The sequence below is a fragment of the Coenobita brevimanus genome, chromosome 69, assembly GCF_032717465.1.
Source record: "Coenobita brevimanus isolate Jiangsu-jjx chromosome 69, ASM3271746v2, whole genome shotgun sequence".
Classification (NCBI taxonomy): domain Eukaryota; kingdom Metazoa; phylum Arthropoda; class Malacostraca; order Decapoda; family Coenobitidae; genus Coenobita; species Coenobita brevimanus.
Window position 1 is genome coordinate 18522343 of NC_137022.1, and position 19436 is coordinate 18541778.

Below are 19436 nucleotides of genomic sequence, written 5' to 3' on the forward strand. Positions count from 1 at the left end.
TTCCTCTCTTTCTCACACTGGCGTTTCTTATGGATTTCATTAATTCACTAGCTTATTATCAATTTTGGTTTTCTTTACCGAGATTACCTTTATTTTTTCAAGGTTTCCTGTTTCCTGTTTCATTCACACTTTCTTCCAATAAATTATTTTTATCCTGTTGTTACATCCCTCAACAATTCTTTCATAATAGGTTTCACTGGATTATTTTCATATTTTTTGGTTTCTTGCTCAAACTTTATTCATTCTGTTATTCAATGACTTATTTTCAATGGTTCCCATAAACTGGGTTTCTTTCACGGTTTATCATTAACGTTTTCTTTCACAAATTTTTTCTGCATTCAGTTTTTCACTACACGTTTTCTCCTCTGACTTTTTCACTAGCTTGATTCATGGTGTTAGTGTCATTCTGGTTTTCTTTCACTAGCTATTTTTCGATCCACAGTTTTCACTGACATTAATTGCCGGTTCATTGTGTTTTTGCTTTTCATTCTAGCTTTTCTTCACCAAATTTTCATTTTAGCTTTCATTCAGTTATTTCTTTCATTCCAAGCTCATTTTCAGTGTGATTTTCTTTCACTAGCTCCTCATTTTGGCTTTCATTCATTAGCTTGATTTATTACCTCCGCCAAGGAGGTTATGTATTAACCCGCGTCAGCGGTGGGTATTAACGCGTTAATCTTTACTCCGTTAATAACGGAGCTAATTTTTTTGTTAACGCGTTAATCTTTTTTTTTTTTAATAAGTTAACGGATCATCGTTAACTTCCGTTAAAATTTCCGTTGATTTCCGTTAATCTATTATTTATTTTCTGTTACAGGTCACTTTAGGTCAGAAGCGTTTTAAATCGTCATTTAAATCGTCAAATCGGTAGTGTCATAGTGATCCTAAGCCAACAGAACTTTGGACTGTGGAGTGATCATGGCTCATAGTGATGGCGTCTCAGTCAAGTACATCGCAAGAGTCCCCTAGTCTCAGTTTTCTGTAGTGAGACTGAAGTTGGCCAGGACAGACTGGATAGTTAGGAAACTGTTGTAGCTAGTGAGGGTGATGTTGGCGAGGCCGAGATGGATAATGACTCAGAGCTGCCTGAGAACCCCTGGTCATATCTTGACAAGTTTGTGTCCTACTGGAAAACAGAGGACAACAATTATATTTTTCAATGTAAGGTCTGCCTGCCCAAGCAGCATGAGGCAAGGGCACACAAGAGCAGCAACAACAAGTAGCAGATTAGAGGACTATCACATTATTGATTAGCCAAGTTAACGTTTTAAAAACTAGCCGATCAACTGATTAGCGGTTCATTTCCGTTAACTTAACGGCAGAATTAGCGGATTAACTTTAACGGAACTACTTGATGGATTAACGGATTAACGCTCAACGAAGCTAAAGTTTTTCATTAACTTGCCCACCACTGCCCCGCATTGGTTGGTTTGTGTGTTTGTTTGTCTGTCCGTCTGTTGGCAGGATTACTCAAAGGATTTTGATGAAATTTTGTGGATGGGTCGGCCATAACCCATTGAACAAATGATTACATTTAGGGCCGGATCTGGATCCGGAGTATCCCATATAATATCTCCAAAAGTTCTAACTAAAATTCAATGATATTTTGTGAAAAGCTGCGTCAAGGAACAAGAAAAAAATTGATTAAATTTGGAGGACGATCCGGGTCCCAATTCGGAGCCTATATCCACAGATCCGGATCCCGAATTACTCAAAAGGTTATGAATGAATTTTGATGAAATTTTGTGAGATGGTGGGCCATGGGCCAAGGAAGACATTGTTAAATTTAGGGGCTGAATCCGGAGTATCCGACAAAATATTTCCGAAAGTTCTTAATGAATTTCAATGAAATTTTGTAGAAAGGTGGGCCATAGATCAGGAAAGAATTGATAAAATTTTGGGGCGAATCCTTTTTAACGGAAATGGCATTGGCAGAGGTCTACTCTCTCTCTTTCTAGTTCTTGGTTTGCTTTTCATTCTGAGTTTCTTTTGCTGCCATTTCTTAATTTAGTTCTATTCTATTAAGCCTAAGCTAATTTTTCTCTTCTGACTTCTTTCATTTCAATGGCTTTGGTTTGTGAGCTCTTCAGATTAAGATTTTACTTCACGTATGTGTGTGTGTGTGTGTGTGTGTGTGTGTGTGTGTGTGTGTGTGTGTGTGTGTGTGTGTGTGTATGTGTAATTCTGGCTTTCTTTCATTTGCTGGATTTTCTCCTCCTCCAAGCAGGTTACTTTTTAACCCGCGTTGGTTGGTTTGTTTGTCGGTTTCTTTGTCTGTCTGTCTGTCTGTTGGCAGGATTGCTCAAAAACTTATGAAGGGATTTTAATGAAATTCTGTTGAAGGGTGGGCCATGGGCCAAGGAAGAAATTAATAAATTTTGGGCTGGATCCGGATCCGGATCCGAAGTAGCTAGCACAATATCCCCAAAAGTTCTCAATTAATTTCAATGAGATTTGTGGAAAGGTGGGCCATAGACCAAGAGAGAATTGATTAGATTCTGGGGAGGATCCTGACCTCTGATCCGGAACCCTTTTAATGGCAGTGGCATTGTCAGAGGTATACGCTCTCTGAGCGCTTTCTAGTTTTACTTATCATTACTTTTTTCACTAGCTGTATCCTTAAGGCCATTTTTCGCTGGCTGTATAATTTTTATTCTGACTTTCATCTACTAGCCCTCTCAATCGGGTTTTTCTTTCACCTGCTCTCTGTCATTTTCTGTTTGACTTTATCTTGGATTTCTTTCACTTGCTGTATTTTTCTATTCTGGCACTGTCTCATTCACCGTTATTTTTATTCTGTGTTTTGGTCTTGACCGTTCATTAACTTGCTTTATTTTTTATTTACTGTCTTCTTTCACTTGCTTATTTTTACCAATCTTCGTGTCATTATCTGCTTTTTAATCTTGGTTTCTTTTACTATCTATAATTTTCATTCTTGATTGCTTTCATTACATTTTCCTTTCGTGGCATTCATGTCATTTCTTTTTCTCTGTGTGGCTATTATTAATACCTGTTTTTCATTTTAGCTTTCTTTTCCTTGCTGTTTTTTTCTTCTTGGTTTTATTTCATTATTTTTTTCACCAGATTTTTTTCTGGTTTTCATTTGTATGCTCTATATTGGCGTTCTTTCGTTAGCTTTCTGGGGTATTTTTCCCTACCAATTTTCCACTGGCCACTTCCATGCTGTCCTTATTGTTAGTTCCATTTTTTTCATTCTTTCTTGTTTAATTCTGGCAGGCACTTCCACCCTTCAGAATTAACCAGTTCCAACCAAACTTGGACAAAATGACCAGACTATGACCCAGTTGTGTCTGCAAGGTTTTGGCTGCTAGGCAACTACTCGGCCCCTTGCAAAAGCTGAATAACTGCTTTTTTCGTACTTTTAACATTTTGAGCTGTAGAAGCATTACTAATGAGCTTAGAAAGCTCTGACTACTTCAGGTGTAATCTTGAGATCATTCTCTAATGGAAGTATGCCATCCATTTTTCCCCCTCTCTCCTCTGGTTTTCCAATGGCAACCCTGCAAATACTGGCTTCAGCATCCCTAACAATCTTGTTTAATTGTGACAGGCGCTTCTGCCCTCCAGAACTGGCTGATTCTGACCAAACTTTGACACAATAAGCAGCCTACGACCTAGTTGTGTCTGCAAGGTTTTGGTTGCTTGATAGCTACTGGTTGCCTACCACAGGCCAAAAACCAGCTTTCTTCGTACTTTTACGTTTTAGGCTGTAGAAGCATTTAGTGTACAAAAACGCACACTTTACTACTGTACCACAGAGGCTCATATATATATATATATATATATATATATATATATATATATATATATAAAGAGAGAGAGAGAGAGAGAGAGAGAGCTCTGTGGTACAGTGGTAAAGTGTGCGTTTTCGTACAGTGAAGAACGAGGGTTCGTGCCCTGCCACGGTAATGAACTTTGGGAGCGTTCTGGCCACGTACTGCATTGGCGGACATCAGGGGTGCTGTGACTGAACCAGTGTCGCATACTAAAGTATGCTTGCACCCAGTCGGCTTGCGCGGGCCGATTACACTTGGTTCACAGACTACACACACATCCAAAGCCACTACAACACTACAATTACACTTACAAGCACTTCTCACTCTACATACAATCTCTACTTGGCTGTATCGTCCCCACTTCGGTAGGGATAGGCCGGTCCTGCAGTGGACACTCAAACGGCTGATGATATATATATATATATATATATATATATATATATATATATATATATATATATATCTAGGCTGCTTCCCCCAAGGAAAGGGAGGTAGCCAAGAAGGACGACACACTCCCAATTTAATCATCCATTCAAACACATTCATTCGCATCTTAGCCCCAAAGGGGAGAACGGACAGATCCTCACCGCACCACACCGCACAAGGGTCAACTGCGCAATGCAATCAGTGACATCCGCAGCAGGGCTCGACAGCAGAACTGGTTTACCCCTGCCACATCATAACAGAGCCATCCCCTTACAAACACCTGACCTGACTAGCTGATATATATATATATATATATATATATATATATATATATATATATATATATATAGATATATATATATATATATATATATATATATATATATATATATATATATATATATATATATATATATATATATATATATATATATATATATACCTCCACAGTATAATATTTGCTTCTATATATGTTTGTATACTTATTAACTTGTATTTATATAATATATATTGTACTATGGAGAGAGGGATGCCGTTGGTATTGAATGGGCATGGATGGAATATCTCAAATTTGTTGTATGCTGATGATGCAGTACTGCTTGCAAATACCGGACAGGAACTTGGTTGACTAAGGCAGAGTTTTGCTAATGTCTGTGAGCGTCGTGCCTTGAGAGTGAATGTAGAAAAGAGTAAACTGATGGTGAATGAGAGAGAAGGCGACTCCCAGTGTGATGTTACATTGAATGGAGAGAGACTGGATTTGGTGAGAGAGTTCAAATTCCTAGATACAGTGATAAAAAAGAGGAAAATGTGCAACTGAAGTGGAAAGTGGAGTGGCACAAGGAAGGAAAGTAGCTGGTGCAATGAAGGCCTCGATAAAATGCAGAGGCTTGAGTGTTGCAGCTGTGCGAGGCTTACATGAAGGAGTGTTAGTGCTATCTTTAACATATGACAATGAGACTATGGTGTGGCATGAAAATGAAGTCAGGAATGAGAGCAGTGGAGATGGGACTGCTGAGGAATGTATGTGGAGTACAGAGAGTGGATAGGATACGAATTAATGTGGTTCGGGAAGGATGCGGAGTGAGGAAGTCTGTGGACGCCAGAATTGAAGATAGTGTACTGAGATGGTATGGTCATGTGGTGGGAATGGATAACAATAGAGTGGTGAAATAGGTATATCTGAGAGAATCTGAAGGAGAGAGGAGGCGAGGTAGGCCAAGGAGAAGGTGCAGGGATATGGTGAATGAGTGTGTGAGCAGGAGGGTATGAAAGTCGGTGAGGGTAAAGGACTGACAAGAGATCGAGCTGGCTGGATGATTGTTGTGAGAAGAAGTGCATAATCAGGAATTTGGAACCCGTTTTTAACGTGACAACGTTCAAATGATTCTATCGGATACTCTTATGTGAAGGCCCAGGATTCCGGGGCCTTGAATGGTAAGTGAATGGAAGCGTGGCCCATTTGATAGGGCAAACCTGGGCTGTCTGGACGTTCCTACCCCTCATCTTACCCTAGAGTGGGAAAGGAGGTACGGATGATGATGATGGTGGTATTATATTAGACTTAGGTATACATATAGGTTGATGGATACTGTAATTAAATTTTCAGATTCAGTTTGCAACTCACATCACGCAGTAAGAAACATGAGGTCTCTATACACTGTTGATGCCTTTAACTGTGTCACCATCTTCCCTCGTTCGTTTTTTTTTTTTTTTTTTTTTATCCGTCCGACTTCCTCTGACACACTTTTCCTTTTCTATCTAGAGAAAGTTCTCGTCCTGATCTTCAAATTACTCTCTCTCTCTCTCTCTCTCTCTCTCTCTCTCTCTCTCTCTCTCTCTCTCTCCAATAAGATATTAATTCTCAGGTTTTACAACGTTTAATCATGTCATTTACTTCCCTTCCACTTTTATTATTCTCTCTCTCTCTCTCCTCTCTCTCTCTCTCTCTCTCTCTCTCTCTCTCATACCCCATTACTTCTCAAGTTTTACGGCTTTTAACTTCCCTTCTTTCCTTCCCTCCCATCTTTATCCTCTCTCTCTCTCTCTCTCTCTCTCACACACACACACACACACACACACACACACACACACACACACACACACACACACACACACACACACACACACACACACACACACACACACACACACACACACACACGCCATTACTTCGCAGGTATTACGGCGTTTAACTCCCCTCCTTTCCTTCCCTTCCACTTTTATCCTCTCTCTCTCTCTCTCTCTCTCTCTCTCTCTCTCTCTCTCTCTCTCTCTCTCTCTCTCCCTCTCCTATAAGCCAGGAAAACAACTACTACAGTGAGTGGTCAGCATACAGTATACCCAAACCACACGTTTTTCCTAAGTGTTAACAACGTGGGTTGGTGAAGGGCTAGTATTCCCCTCCGTAAAGCAGCAAACTAAAAACACAAGAAACTCGTTAACGCTTTGACCTACTGTTGACCACCAAGGATCGAATAATGGCAACATGGAATATGAGATACGTAAAAGATGAAATGAAAGAGAAGGAGATTATTCAGGTGCTTGAAGATGCAAATGTTGGTATATGCGGGATGACTGGAACCAAATCGAAAAGATAATCCTTGAGAAAGTGGACGCATTGGATATATGTAATGATGTAGGTGATAATGAGACGGAAAAGGAGGGTTTGTGTATTGCTTTGCGCAAGAGAGGACAGAATCTCTGCTTATCAAAATTCATTTATCCCTAGAACTACTACTCTCTGGAATTCATCTCCCGGGAGTTGCTTTCCACAAACATTTAATCCACTTTTATTTAAATCCAGTTGTATAACAAGGGAGGATGCCTTTAGGCGCATGGACTACTTGCTTTTTTTTTTTCCTTTGTTTTTCCTTCCTCCATTCGTTATCTCTTTAAAAAGAGAGAGAGAGAGAGAGAGAGAGAGAGAGAGAGAGAGAGTATAAGAAAGTGAGGTTCAGTTTGATCTCGGATTGTACGGGTAAAAATTAATGTGGGAATACAAGCGTGAATGACAGTTTGTGTGTATCCCCCAGCGGAAGACCGATTGACCTGAGTAAAAGATGAGTTTTAGAAGTTTGTGAAAGCTTGAATGGAAAAGTTGGCGAGGAGTGAGGGAGTTGTTTTGACTGGAGGTAAGAAAGGAAAATGGGAAACGTCAGAAATATGGGTGGGTGGTGAGAGGGGTGTACCCACTGAAGTGGATGGGAATAGTGGTGCTCTGGTGGACAATAACGCACTGCGTGGCAATAACCAAAACAGTTTTTCAGACACAAACTGATCCACAAGTACAAGTTTCCCAGAACTTGCTCCTGTTCTAACTATATTATTCAGACTATCCATAAGCATTTTTTCATGACCTGATTCTTGGAGAGAAGCTAACATCCACCCATTTCCAAAGAAAAGAATTCGTCTGATCTCTCTGATTACAGAGCAGTAGCTATAACATCTCTTGGAAGATATTTGAGATTGTCATTAAAAGGCACACTGTTAAACCTTTCGAATCCAACAACTTAATTAGTGATGGACAGTGTGGTTTTCGCCAAGAAAGATCCACTTTTGATATACTCAATCTCTTCACTCATACCATCCATCAGTTAACTGATCAACATAGAGAGACCCATGAAATGGTCCTTGATATTTCTATAGCATTTAACAGAGTGTGGCACCGTTTCCTGCCGTCCAAACTCGTTTGCTTTGGCGTATCATCCTTTTTCCCACTAATTTCCTCATATCTCTCCGACAGAATGGTAAGAGGAAAGGTAGGTAATGTGTACTTCAGTTTTCACTCAGTTAATGCTGACATGCCACAAGGATCAGTTCTGGCTCCAACCCTGTTCCTCACTCATATTAATCATCTCTTGTCAGTCACCCATAATCCCATTCGGTCAATGTAGATTATTCAACACTTCATAGTTACTTCACACTTAAACATCCATTCACAAAGTTTGATATTTCTAACGCCCAACGAAGCACAGCAATCTCCTTAATTCAAGATTTATTCAAGATCACTGAATGGGGACAAAATAACACTCTCACTTAATGCTAGGAAAACCAAATATATCCAGTTTACTAACAAACAGGTATTGCATGATTCCCGTATTATCCCTCAATGAAACCAATATTCCTATCCCCAGAAGTATTGACATTCTAGATATTTCGCTTAACAATACCCTCAGTTGGACCTCTCATGTTAGATCACTTGCTAAAATCGCATAAAAACAAAACTTGGATTATTGTACAGGATCCGTACTTCTTCACTGACGAGCAGTTACCCACAATTTGCAAGAGGTGTGTGCACTCTCGTCTTGAAAATTGCTTACCCTTGTGAAGTGGATGGCGAGAGGATGCACTAAAATAACTGGACAAAATTCAGAACAAAGCTACAAGAATAATTAATAACCCCGCAATTATAAATGAACTATGCCCCCCTCCCCCCTCCCAGTAGGACGAAACGTTGTCTTCCCTGGATTATTTTACAGATACTTTTATTGCAAATGCCCAGATGAAGCTGCGTCCACCGTGCCTTCTCTCCATGCCTTCCCCGGTGCTACACAAGCATCTGGTAGCGCTCATGACTGGTCTGTCACACTCATATTGTAGAACTTCTGCTTATCAGAATTCGTTTATTCCTAGAACCGCTTCTTTTTGGAACTCGTTTCCCCAAATCTGTTTCCACCCACACTTCAACCTACAACAGTTCAAGTCCAGCTGTTACAGATTTTTTAAATGAACAGAGGATTGTATTAATTAATTGTATGGATTTTTAAAATTTATCTTGATTTTCTTTCCATTGTTAATCTTTTGTAAAAAAAAAAAAATGATAAGGAGGATGGGTGGTTAGCTGGATGAATGAACGTAAATTATTGATTATGCGTGTGTGTGTGTGTGTGTGTGTGTGTGTGTGTGTGTGTGTGTGTGTGTGTGTGTGTGTAATTCACTGGGTCGGTCAGGATCACTTGATGGTCGTGATGGTCAGCTTTTACCCTCCCGGAAGGGAGCTGAGAGCTCATATAGTCCGATCTAAGAGCAAGGCTGTGACCTTCACACAGGCACACACCCGTCCCCTTGCTCAAGGGGGACAGTAACCACCCACTTCGTCAGTGAAGCTTTTCGCAACCTGAGCGAGGCGCGAACTCCTGTCCACCAGCTGGCAAGAGGGAACGTTACCACTGCACCAGTGTGTGTGTGTGTGTGTGTGTGTGTGTGTGTGTGTGTGTGTGTGTGTGTGTGTGTGTGTGTGTGTGTGTGTGTGAGATCGAGCGAGCTGAGCGAATCAGATCTGTGTTGGACACAAAAGTGTACAGAGTTTGAAGGAGTGGAGTATTTGATCAGTACATAGTACTGCCTAAAACAGAGGTGCAGAACTGTTGAGTGAATAAAGGCTAAAAAAGACAGGAGGAAAAATTTCCTAAAAAGACAGTAGAAAAGCTGCATGAGGATGAACAAGAGGGCAAAATGCAAGACAGAAGTGGAGAAGACCCTGAGCAGACAGAGTAAGTTTTGAACAGATTTTTCTTTTTTTTTTAATGTGTCCGACTCTGGGCATAGGCTTCACAGCCTGCTTTCAAGGCCCAGTAGTCCTCCTACATACCGCACACCTCCACATGTCACCGCTTCGGCGCTAACACCCACCGTCCATATTGAATACATGCTAGGGCTGTCTCATACAGGACTGGTGTATTGGTATTAGCGGGGGTATTATTACGACATGTCGGCGGGTGATCTGGTAGAGTCAGGAAAGTCTGCTTTTTTGGAAATTCAAATCTTAAAACTGTTCCCTGCCCCAGCCGGGATTCGATCCTGGGTCCATTAGGACTGCAGGCCGCCTCTCTACCGATTCAGCCACCACCTCCCCCTAGGAGGTGGAAGGCTTAAGTTGCTGCACAGGAGTCTGTGCAGCAGCTTAAGCAGTGTGTGGAGTGATGAGAAGACGTAATAGGTGCAAGGAACAGCATGGTGGAATGAAGAGGTGAAACGAGTTATGACAGACAAGAAGACAGCCCATAGTTACTGGATGGGGAGTAGCGAAATCGAGGGTGTTGAGAGATGGAAAATAAAGCTATATGTAAAGAAAAGGTGAGAGGTGACAAGACTAACAAGAAAGAGTAGGCAAAGAGTGGACGTGGAGTTCGGAAGAAATCTGAGTGCAAAGTGGAGGGAATGTAAGAAATTACTTTGGAAGGTCAGGAAAGTAAGATAGGGTGATGAGGGAAGCAGCAGAGAAGTGAAAGATAAAAACGATAGATTGCTGATGGAGAAGGGAGGAAAAATGAGAAGCTGGAGAGAACAATTTAAGGAATTGTTGAATGTACAGAACGATATTCGTGCAAGTATAAGTGACCGGGGATGCTGGGAAAAGAGAGGAGAATAAGAAGGAAGAGATCAGTAAAATGGAAGTATTTGAAACAATTAAGGAAGTCAGAAATGAGGCAAGACCCAGGTATTGATAGAGTATGTGACGAAATGTTGAAATACAAGGGAAAGATAGTAATGAAATGGATATGCAAGAGGTGCAGTGTGGCCTGAGATGAAGGTAGGGCCCGGAGGATTGGTAAGTCGGGTAAAACAGTTAGCCCATACAAATGAAAAGGGGAAAAAGAAGTGTGCGGCATTCGTACGGGAATTTGTCTTCTCAGTGTAACAGAATAATTGTTGGTAATGTTAAGGTAATAATTGCTGGCAGTGTTACGAAAATAACCAAGGAATTAGCTGAAGAAGAACAAAGGGTTTTAGGAAGGGAAGAGGTCGTGTAGATCAGGGATTTGATCCATGATGTTCTGTGAAAAGGATCTGGCAAAAGGGAAGAAGCTGTAAACTGCCTTCACGGATGGAGAGATACTGTATATGGCAGACAGGCAATCACTGTGGAAGATATAAGAAATATATGGCGTAGTTGGGAAGTTCTGAATACTGTCAAGGGCATGTATGTTGGCGTTAGGGATGAAATGCATGTTGATACAGAACTAACTGAACTCTTTTATTTGAATATTGGCTTAAAACAGAGATGTGTCATGTCTCTGTGGCTGTTCAATTTCTGTGTTTGTGTATTACATTAGAAAAGAGGTACAAGATAGGAAAGTGAATGTTGGAATGTCCCTAATGAGCGAAGGTAGGGTTTGACATCTTCCTGTACTGTTCTGTATTGTTAAATGAAGCTGAATGGGAACTGCAAGGCTCGGTGAATGATTCTGGGAGTGTGTGTAAGGAATGGGGTCCAAAAAGAGCATGTCAATAAGAGTAAAGTTCTGGTATTTGGGCGAAAATGCAGTCACATAATGCACCATGAGGTTGGATGGTGATGAAATGAAGAATGTGAACATATTCTGGTACTTGGGCAGTTTGATGAGTAAGGATGGAAGTTAAGTGGATGAAGCTTTTGATGAAGTACAGTAGGAAAGAAAGGTTGTTGATACACTGAAAGCTCTGATAAGGAATAAGGAAGTGAGCATGGAAGCAGAAGTATGACTTACGTAAGGAAGCGAAGCTCGGTCGCGGTTGGAAGGACAAAAGTCAAGACTGAGAACAGTGGAAATGAGTTATCTGAGAGGTGTGGAGCTGAATGTGGAGACAAACAGACAAATGAGAAATTACAGGAACCGTGTAGTACTGATGTGGACGTGATTCAAAGCATTAAGGTTAGACCATGCAGAGAGGAAGAAGACCGAGAATCTGACTACGAGAGTGTATGTGAGTGAGGTGAAAAGGAAGAGGAAGAGTGAAAGACCAAGTCATGAGATGGAGGAATGGAGTGGAGAGACAGGCTAAATGAGAGAAGAGTGTGTGAATTGGAGGGAGGGCAACCAATTGGCAAAAGACAGGGCGTCAGGAGGCTATTTATTTGTGGCCACGCCTTCTGGGATTTAGGCGTCTGGCTTTGGATAGGCAGACAATCAGATAGTCAAAACAAAAAAAGGAACAAGAAAGTGCTCATGAGCAGCTCTCATATACCTGACGTCTCACAACGCAGGTGTAAATCAACAAATGGAAGACAGCAGAGTGTTCAGCGAAAAGAGAATCAACCCCAGCTGAGCAAAACATGAAAAAGGAGGGAGTGACAAAAAGAGGAGACAGCGATGATTAACGAGCACCTAACTCCTCACTTAACGAGAAGGTAGGCATGGCGGCTAACGGGGCTAACGAAGTGACAGATTACCCAGGAGAGAGAGAGAGAGAGAGAGAGAGAGAGAGAGAGAGAGAGAGAAAGAGAGAGAGAGAGAGAGAGAGAGGACTGGCAACGCATGCATCATCCAAGCAATTTCCCGAAGTGAAAAATAAATTCTTAGTCTATTTATTCGCTTCATTAAACCTATTTCCGCCTTTGTTTCAACCCCCATTAGTTCTCTTTCTCTCTCTCTCTTTCTCTCTCTCTCTCCCCCTCTCTGAAAACCCAATAAACTCCACGCTCAGGGCAAGGCAGGGTTCGCTTACAAAATCACTCCTCACCATGTGTAAGAAAGGATGGTGTGGTGATATTCAGGTGACCAAATCCTACATATTGGCTTTAAGCAAGGCCACTTCCCAGCAGAACAATGAGTTTATTAACAGTCGTCATAAAATGCTATTGCGTCATAAAATTTAACACCTTTAGCCCGTGTTCGTCATTTATATAATATCTTTGCCATCTTTAAACCTAACACCTTACAAAAGACCTGAAGTAATGAAGCAATTATAAAATACCATAAATAACCCCTGCAGAACGCAAAGTCTCTCCTAAGAAGAAATGAATCGTCTGTAAATGGGAAGAAGAATATAAAAGACGTAACCTGAGTGCAGGAGTTCATGGGAAGGATTAGTGGAGGATAAAATCATTCTTATAAACGTCTACTTTGTGAAAGTTTCATCGGAATCTATATCAGTCTGTAAGAGCTCCACAGGAGGGCCGGACCTTCACAAAGGAAGATTCATACGGTAACTGTAATAACTGTAATGAATCCCTCCGCGGCTGGCAAAATAATAAGTGGGAAACAAAGTCTACAGTGAGGGGAAAAAAATGCACGTGAAAGTAGATGCATTTTATTGGTTATGTTTTTCCAGTCTGCACTTGACAGGGCTGGAAAAATAAAGCGATAAAAGAGAGGATGCTGAATGCTGTCCTGTCGGAAGAATGTAAAAAAAAAAAATAATAATAATTCCATTATTTTTATATACTCGCACACACTGCCTTTATAATCATGAAAGTCGTAAGCAAAGGAAAAGAAACTGAAGAAGACAGCTCCTGAGTTGATTGTGTTCATGCAGGAGTAAAACTGACAATCAGTGCTTGCATCACAGAATGAAACAAAAGGGAGGAGTAATATATAGGTAGAGATGTGTTGTATGCCCGCCGCAGTGATATTAAGACGCAACCTTAAAAAACAGAAAAAAAAAATAAAAAGACGGAGAGGGGGGACAAATGAAGGAGAGAGTCCAAAGACCATGGCAAAGGGAGAAAGACTGAAAGGATTCAGTGAGAGGAAGGAGACTGATGAGACGAGTCTTTGACTACACCCGGTTGCCTGTTGTAGCCCCTCCTTCACACACACACACACACACACACACACACACACACACACACACACACACACACACACACACACACACTCGCGCGCGCAGAGGTGTAGGCTTCTCCACACATCAAAGCACATATCATTGACAGAGTGACGATGTGTCTTGTATTATATTCTTGCTCCCATTAAGCGATTTCACTTGGCTTAGATGAGACCCCACGTGCTGAAGGAGGTAACAAGAAGGTCAATGCTCAACTGAGTTTTAATACGGATACAGCCTACTGCATGTGACGCGCCAGGCGATTTAACGTGAACTCTTTGCAACTGAGAGAGAGAGAGAGAGAGAGAGAGAGAGAGAGAGAGAGAGAGAGAGAGAGAGAGAGAGAGAGAGAGAGAGAGAGAGAGAGAGAGAGAGAGAGAGAGAGTGGTGGCGTAAACGAGTAGAATGAAGTGTTCAGTGACGACTACAACTCTTCCATATTGAAACTTTTTAAAGTTGAACACACTCTCTAGGACATGTTAGGAATATCGTGCAAAAGACGTCATTTTGTTGAAGTTGTTTAAATACATAACGTCTGTGCTTTCGTACTATGGCTTCCTTTCATCAAAATATAATCACTTCATTCAAGTGACATCCCAAGCCTCTCGTTTTCTTTTGCGGCACGTCAGTGAAAAGGCAGACAGACACCAAATATTGACATATAAACACAGGAAACTGAAAGGCACAAACAGACGGATAAACACACAAAAACAAATACTGTAGACAGATACAGGCAGCCACAGACAAACCGACAGACAGAATTATATGTTAACGAAAAAAAACAAAAAAGCAGGAAGACAAATAGACTCAGACAAACAGGCAGAATAATGGACACGGACAGATACAGACAGGAGTGAAAACAGACGCGAAGTTAGTAATTGGCTGCATTTTGGAAGATAACGGAGAACAAAAGTGTATTTTATGAAGGGGGAGTTTGAAGTAAAGAAAGAAAAATGAGAGAATAGAGATTAAATTAAAGAGAAGGAACTGAAGGGGAGGGTAAAACTGGTCGAGTTAAAACATGGAGAAAAGACATCGGGTTGGGAGAAGACAATGACTGGAGAAAAACATCGGAAGAAACACAATGGGTATCGAGGAGAGATGAAACTGTAGATGATATGGACACTAATATATTGTAATGAGGACGAGGTTGGTGATGATATGGGCAATAATAACTGATGATTATGACGATGATGACGTTATCCATCCTACATGAATAAACCAAAAGATGATAAAATAGTACTCCATGTATTCATGTCCTTACTAAGTAACGATCTCTCCTCCCATGGCACATCATTCTCCTCCACTGATACAGATACCTCATCTCCTAATTGGGCCTTCGTCTCCTCTTCCACATTTGCCCCTCCTCTTCTTCCACCAAATGTGCATCTATTCCAGTCTGTGTCCACCTCGTCTTCCAAATTGCCATCTCTCAGCTTCCTTCTTGATTAGGCTACCTCTTCCTTCAACCACCCCATGCTCACCCCACTATCCTCGTCAGTCTCTTACATATCTGTTTATCATGATTGCCCAACTTTATATTTGCATGAGTCTATCAGTGCATCTCTCTCTGCCTGCCACTGTATCTGTTGATCTCTGCTAATATATCCATATATCCTGTATCTGTTGTCCATCAAAATATATCTCCGCCTTCTTACTAGTGAATGAACCCCTTCATTTCGATGATGTCTAATTCATTTTAACCTGACCAAGCAACAATAGTATTCAAATGATTGGGAACACCCATTAGTGAAGTTATTAAGAGCTGAGCCAAACTCAGTCCATTTTCAAAGATCTCTACCAAGCTGAACACAAAAATAATATGGCTTTGAAGAGGAAAAAATGGTAAAAGTGGTGATTAGCTTTATTGAAAATTTCCTGTGTAATTCTCTCTCTCTCTCTCTCTCTCTCTCTTACTGGCCCAGTGCCTCCCAGTGTCATTCCGGCCCTGCCATGCATGTATCGCGTAAATTACCTTTCATTAACTTTTTAAACTGTTCAGTTCCGCATCATAAACTTGTCAGTTTTAGCAGATGGTTTGTGTGATGTACGGAGGTTTTCGGCAATATCACACATCAAAGCCTGAGAACCGAGCGTGGAGCGTTTCCCGCGATGAGATCTACAAAGGGGACTCACTTCAATCTCAACGTGTGTGAGTCTGTCAGTTTTTATGTGATCTTGATGTCGCCCTGTAGTAGCTGAGTGTAAGATATCATTATTACCTCCGCCAATGAGGTTATGTTTTACCCCGAGATGATTTGTTTGTCTGTTTGTTTGTCTCTGTCTGTCTGTTAGCAGGATTACTCAAAAAGTTATGAACGAATGTTGATGAAATTTTGTGGAGGGGTGGGCCATGGGCCAATGAACAAATTATTATATTCTGGGTCGGATCCGGATCCGGATCCTGAGTATCCTGCACAATATCTCCAAATTTTCTCAATTTTGTTGAAAGGTGGACCATGGACCAAGAAAGAATTGATTAATTTTGAGGAGGATCCGAATCCGGGATTACTCCAAAAGTTATGAACGCATTTTGATGAAATTTTGTGGAAGGGTGGGCCATGGGCCAAGGAGGAAATGATTAAATTTGGGGGGGAATCCGGAGTATCCTGCACAGTATCTCCAAAATTTCTCAATAAATTTGTGGAAAGGTGGACCATGGACCAAGAAAGAATTGATTAAATTTTGGAAGTGATCCGAATCCTATATCCACGGATCCGGATCCGGAACCTTTTTAATGGCAACGGCATTGGCGGTGGTTTGCGTTCTCTGAGAGCTTTCTAGTTAAGAATATGATATCAAAGGAATCATCACACTATACATATGAGTGCTGCATATATTGCCGTATACAATTTCATCCCTTGTGCCCACCGTCCCCTATTTCTTTTTTTTAATCCGATGATTTCGTTTTCCTTAGTAGAACCACTCCTACTGAAGACTTTAATGAATCTTTCTTTATCTCCTGGAATGACAGTATTAATCATGACTGTCTTTTACTCGTTTATCTCTCCTTTCATCGAGTGCTGTTCTCCTGTCTGTTCCTGAATCTGACCTAAGGCTTCTGGATCGTGTTTTTTAAATCACATTGCGTTGTTTTGTCTGGTGTAAATCATCATGTTCAATAACGTCGTTTTGTTGGGTGTTTGACTTTATATCTTACGATATTTGTTAATTCTGACCATCCCGTACATACAAACTTTCGACCAATGCCTTTGACCTGATAGTAGTAAACGTATTTATAGTTAGGCCTCTTCTCAAGTATGTCGCATATATACTCAGCAGTTTTAGTTCAACAATAAAGTCTAGAATACTTTTCTTAATAGTCTTGGGAATACGTAGTGTTCAGATGGTCCAGACTGCGGTTGCTACGATTTTGCTGGGCCATTAATTACTCCATGGTTATGTGCGCCCATCAGTGGTGCCCTTTGGGATTTTTTATCTATTTATAGGCCCTTCAGTGAGGTCACACTTGGCCTCATAATAACAATGCTGATAATAATAATAATAATAATAATAATAATAATAATAACACTAAACAATAATAACAATACTTCTCCAGTTCGAAAAGTCTCTCCTAAGCCAAATAAACTGTCTGAAGATAGCATGAAAAAGCAAACAAGTACAAAAGTACTAGATGCTGGAGCTTCAGGGCCCTTCTGTTAATGTACTTCGTGAGGTGTTGTGTGGGAGTGATTATATGTGGTGGCTTCGCTTAAGTCATTAAAGTGTAAGGACGGGAAGCACCTAGTGTACGAAAACTGTTAACGAGACATGTGGAAAGAACTGCTCCTAGAGATCCCCCACCCCCATCCCAATCTCTCTGGTGGAAAAGGACAAGGAAATTTTGCGAAGATGTTTTCAGCAGAGTCACGCAAGAATGATCAGAAGAAAGTTTCGGCGAAAACGGTTCAAAATGAAGATCTCAGGTCGATGTCCAACTTTCCCTAACATGTTGCATCCTTTCGGATTCCAAATTTCAGTCAAATAGCCAGGATAATATCGTTATCAGTGTAGCCCATTTGTGATTAAACTGCCTTACTACTTATCTCTGACCATCATCCACCCACTTGATGAAGTGCTGCCTACTTCTAACTTCACCTTATACCGTTGTTTCTCTATGTCTGTCTTCATCCCTTCCTATTTCTCCCATCTTTCCGATTACTTCATATTACACTTCTGTGCACATCAGATGGCTCAACACTGAAAGGCCTAATGGGTTACCATGACCTAGGGATTCATTTACAACGCTAGGTGGCAACCATATAATTAAATAACGGAATGATGAGAAAAGACTCAAATGAGGCGTCCATCCAAGTAATAAACCTCTACACTCTCTCCTACGCCTCGCTATGACAAGACGCTGCCAACCGCAAGGGAACGTCGGTTCATCTTACGGGAGGGGCCTTCAGGGGCGGTTTCTTGTCTGTTGTTGATGGGTCTGCTTGGATTACTCAATAACAACTACTTATATCCTTTACTATTTACTATCATTTATTTCTCAATACCTTCACTTATAGACTCCTATGTTTACAAAGATTCTTTAACCTCCTATATCTTTGTTACAGTGATCCCATCCTTATCAACCACCCCACCACATTCCAAAATTTGTTCTTTGTCTTTCGACTCATTCCTCAGATACAACCAAGAAGCACACCACATCCACGCTCATAAAAGTATATGGGTGTTACTTGCCAGATTTCATCATTCAAAAATGCACTATGACTCAGTGAATGGCATAGCTAGGAACACGCACTGGAATTGTCTGCCCCTATGGGTGTGGCAAAAAAGATATAAATAACACACCGGTGAATTTATGGTGCAATATGTAAAATATATCATCAAGGTGGAGGTGCAAGAAAGCCCTCTAAGCTGATCTAATACCGTCCTAAATATAGGGAGGGGGAGGGAAGGGCACAGGAATGGTGAGGCAGGACACATTTCACGCTGGATGAGATAGGTTAACTGAAGGCAGTGGAGAAGCACGACACTTGTAAGGAAGAACACATGCAGGGAAAGGCAAGCGTAAAGGTCATATGGAGGGAAAGACACATGTAAGGAAGGACACAGGTATATAGGAAGTGGGACACTTGTAAGGAAAGGGGGAGGCATGACATATAGTATGTGACCCAGGTTAATGTAAACAGCGGAAAAGCAGGACATATGTGAGACGGGACGCAAGACACATGTGAGGTAGGAGACAGCGAGGCAAGACACGACACACTGAGGCAAGAGGGAGGTAGGAGACAGTAAGACAGAAGGACAGGACACAGAGAGGTAAGGGTAAGGCAGAGCACCATAAAGCAGGACAGACAGAGCCAGAACACAGTAAGGGAGGACACAGACAAGGGTGAGGCAAAACAGAATGAAGCAAATCACACTGAAGTTTGGAAGGTTAGTTCCTAATTTATCATCACCCTTTCTACTCACTGTCGATGAATAATATTTTAAATTCCGACGGCTATATACGACCAGTCTTTTTATAACACACATGATCAGTTTATCAAATGATGTACAAAAACTACTCTCATCACTTCGAGTATGCTGATATTTGTTTCAGTATTGAATCCCAAGAACTGTTTTTTTTTCAAACGTTTTCAAATTTTGCACGAATGTTCAAAATATTTGCCATGATTCAATGTCGTTTCTTTTCATTCTCTTATACCCTTCATTTCCTTTTCTTTATCC

The 19436-nt window shown here is 41.0% G+C and overlaps 1 protein-coding gene across 1 annotated transcript in view; it reads right to left on the reverse strand.

Moving 5' to 3' along the window:
* The window catches only part of LOC145406106 (cGMP-dependent protein kinase, isozyme 1-like), a 664176-nt gene that overhangs the window by 643749 nt on the left and 991 nt on the right, over nt 1–19436 (reverse strand). The window lies entirely within an intron of this gene.